This window comes from Oryza glaberrima, chromosome 11 (assembly GCF_000147395.1).
Source record: "Oryza glaberrima chromosome 11, OglaRS2, whole genome shotgun sequence".
NCBI lineage: Eukaryota > Viridiplantae > Streptophyta > Magnoliopsida > Poales > Poaceae > Oryza > Oryza glaberrima.
Window position 1 is genome coordinate 8653222 of NC_068336.1, and position 3611 is coordinate 8656832.

Below are 3611 nucleotides of genomic sequence, written 5' to 3' on the forward strand. Positions count from 1 at the left end.
CAAACACATAAAATGTAAGTTTTGCTATATTTCACTTGTTAGGAATATATTGACTTTGTTATTTGTCAATCAACTAAAATTTGCACAGCCTAGATGTGTGCTTACGATTGTGTACAATTGGTTTTCTTTATCTTAATGGGCCCAACTACCTTTTAAAGTCGTTACATTTTTTGTGAATGGGAAAAATGTAAATCACAATCTTTTTGGAACTGCTTGAAATAGTAACTAATAGTGAGAGGTTGGAACCGGTCATTATACCATTAGACATTAGTGTGTTGATACTTCTCTTATCCCTAGATATCAGGCCCACTGTAAATAAAAATTTCTTTATGCACACCTATCCAATCTATTATATCTCTTCCATGCAACCCTGCTAATGAGCTCCTACACAGTTTTTTTTTTCTTATTCACTTCGTAAGTTGTAACGATATTCTACTTGGAACAAGAGTTAATCTAAAATAAGATTATAGTGGGGACTCATCTCCTTTTTCCTCCTCTCCCTCTTCTTCCCCCTTCTCTCTCTCCTTCTATACCAATAGTGATCTAGCGGGGTATTGGGGAGTTGAGTCGCCCCGACACTCACACTGGATCCACCCTAGCTTGGAACGATTACTAAAGCTCTATGTAGATACTATACTTGATACCAATACAACACAATTGTCTTCTCTCTGCGTCACAATAGTCATAGGCCATAGAGAAAAACAGTAGCATGTCATTGAAGTATTACACTCCCATTTTTGATATAGCATAAGTTCAGGCCGCGTACTTCCCTAATAATCCCCGGATGCTGCGGATGCATGTTTTACCCTAAACACGATGTTTGACAAACAGTTATGTGCTTTGACAGTGAATGGAAAAGACAGTGATGGGAGCATCAACATGATTCCCTGTTGCCTCCCTTTCCTATATATCGGCTCACCAATATAAACCAAATATTTTTCAAGGACTATTCTCATTCTCTTTGTTTGGATTCTATTATATATATATATATATGTGTGTGTGTGTATAGAGAGAGAGACAGACGAACTTTGCTGATAAAAAACATTGAGAAGGTAACAAGATAACTGATCCGCTAATGTACCTATTTAATATAGCACAGGCTCGCACGTCATATAAAACCTTTAGTTTCTCTACCCACAGTAACACCTACCGCGAGAAAGCAGCATTCCGCTACAGTGCAACAGTGCGCTCCCTAACGTCAGTCGTCCGATGCACCTGCATCGTGCGATCAGAGCCGTACAGATGTGCTCGCGTCCTTCTCTTTGCCCTGTCCTGTCCGTCGCCTGCACCACCTATTCTCCGTCGTCCAATCCCCGATCCTCTCTCGCTCTCCGTCTCCTCCCAAATCGGCGATGCCACCGCCGCTGCCCCAGCAAATCGACGCTGCCGCCGCCGCTGCTGCCATCTCTGCAATCGGCGAACCCTCCAGTGCGCCCAAATCGACATCACCAAGACATCGCGTTGTGGCCGCTGAACCATGGTTGTCTCCGTCGCCTGGTCCCCGCCGCCGCCGTCGTCATGGTTGCCTTCCCTTTCCCCACCCACGCTCTTCGCACCTTCTCTCTGTCGACTCGACGGCGCTGATCAATTCGGGGCCTTCATGCCAGCACCCTCCTTCCCCTGTCGCTAGCCCTTTCTTCTTCAGCATCGGTGTGCGTAGGGCTAACAGCGACCTCCCCTCTCATGGTTCAGCGGCTCTCCTTCCTCTGCCTCTCATGGTAGCTGCATCTCTTATCCCTCACTCATCTTCTGTAGCCTTTGCATTTGGTTTTTGGTTCGATTCCCCTTCCTTGCGCTGCTCTAAGCCTCCAGGACTTGAAGATGCAGGTAAAGTGTCTGTTAAATTTATTTATGCTTTTGTTATGTTTAGTGAAATGGCAGAAATGATCAGCTGTACAACATTTGTCAGTCCACTGCCACACTATGCTCCAGTCGGCCGCTCCGATTTCCAGCTGCACCGCAGGATGATATTAGCGCTCCATTAGATCTGTTGCTGGGGTTTAGTATCTTCAAGATCACAAGATGTAGGTAAACTTTATTAGTTCATGCATGATGGCGTTTGTTCGATTGCTCTACTGATCGCTCGCACATGTAGTGCAATCAAATAGGTGTGTGTATCTAACAATATATTTTATCCACTTGAACATGTAGGTGCAATGAATGCATAACTAATTCTATATGAAACAAATTCAGATTGTCATTCTATTCGGAAAGGACAGGAAGCCTTCGTTTCAATCTTTACTAAGGAATGCGTTTGCCATTTTCTTTTGCTGCTCAACAAATGGCACAAAGTAGGTGCACTGTCATTTTGCTGCCCAACAAAAGGACATGATATTTCCTTTCATCATTCTACATCTATTTCGTGATCATATGGTTCATGTCCACTCACTGCAAATCGTATGGATGATTTGTGCAAGTGTTCATCCACATGTGTACTTTAAAACAAAAGATTGTGAAATTGATCAGTTGTTCTTCTATTTCTCTATTTCTAGCAGGTCATACATTGCTCATGTTTTGCTGCATATTTTTCCAGTTATCTCAGAAGATAGAAGAATGCCTGCAGAAACATTAAGGTATACAACTTCAACTAAGTGTTGCTTTGTATACTCATTAGTCATTACAGTGTGCACTGATACTGCTGCAGTTCTGCTCATTCCTAGATGTGTTTATGTGAGATCTGTCACCCTGTGTTCTTTTACTATACCATATGGTACATTTCCTCAGGCTATAGTATTGTGTGTGCTTCTCTATTATGTAAATGAGGCTAAGCTGAACTTGCCATTGTACTAATCACATCGATGTAAATAAGAAATAAGATCCAAAAAAACTCTAACTGAGATATATGGAGGAATATTCATCTATTTGGTACACTAGGAAGCTAATTACTTTTTGTTTCTCTTAATTTTCATCTTGCAATGCTGACATCTACTAGGCTGTTCTCCTACATGACCATCGCTATTAAATGATCATCAATCAATTAATGCATCATTTCCAAACCAAGAGAATTCAAAAAGGAGAGCATATGGATGAGGCAGCAACCTAGGTTCTAAGTGTTCGACCACGAGATCAATTGCATGAGCTCCTTAGTATGGGTCAATATTCACGTACTACTAATGTACTATTATCTATCCACATTTTTCCATTTATTCTTTTTTTTGGCACTTTCTCAATCTGCATATCAACTTGCGATGTTTTACGGTCTTAAGCCAACTAACTGTCAATTTGTACACTTCGATATGAAGTATACTCTAAATAATCGCGTTGCATTTTTACTTTATTTTTACTATAAATAATGAATTGCTAATATTCATTTTTGCACTTGCATGGTTGATTCAAACATTTCAATTTCACTAGCTAAAACATCTGGGCATCTGAGGCAACGCGCGGGGTGCTGGCTAGTTATATACATAATGTGGAGCAGCACCTAACTGGTATATAAAATGTGCAACATTTTTGTTTAAGATTCTGTCATCCACATCTCTACTATTATAAAAATTAAAGATGTTTTTGTCGGTATTTTGGTACGTCATTCGTATTTGAGTAGGTTTTAAAGTTCGCTCTCTTTTGAAAATACATATTTGTGTTTGAGTCAGATTTTAAGTTCGTTTGTT

At 40.7% G+C, this 3611-nt stretch overlaps 1 long non-coding RNA gene across 1 annotated transcript; it reads left to right on the forward strand.

The window, feature by feature from the left end:
• Nucleotides 1–1174: 1174 nt before the first annotated feature.
• On the forward strand, nucleotides 1175–2909 carry LOC127755366 (uncharacterized). The gene is made up of 4 exons (XR_008013003.1): nucleotides 1175–1827; nucleotides 1910–2024; nucleotides 2152–2291; nucleotides 2534–2909. It is a non-coding gene; the product is annotated as an uncharacterized LOC127755366 (long non-coding RNA).
• The last annotated feature ends 702 nt before the right edge of the window (nucleotides 2910–3611 follow it).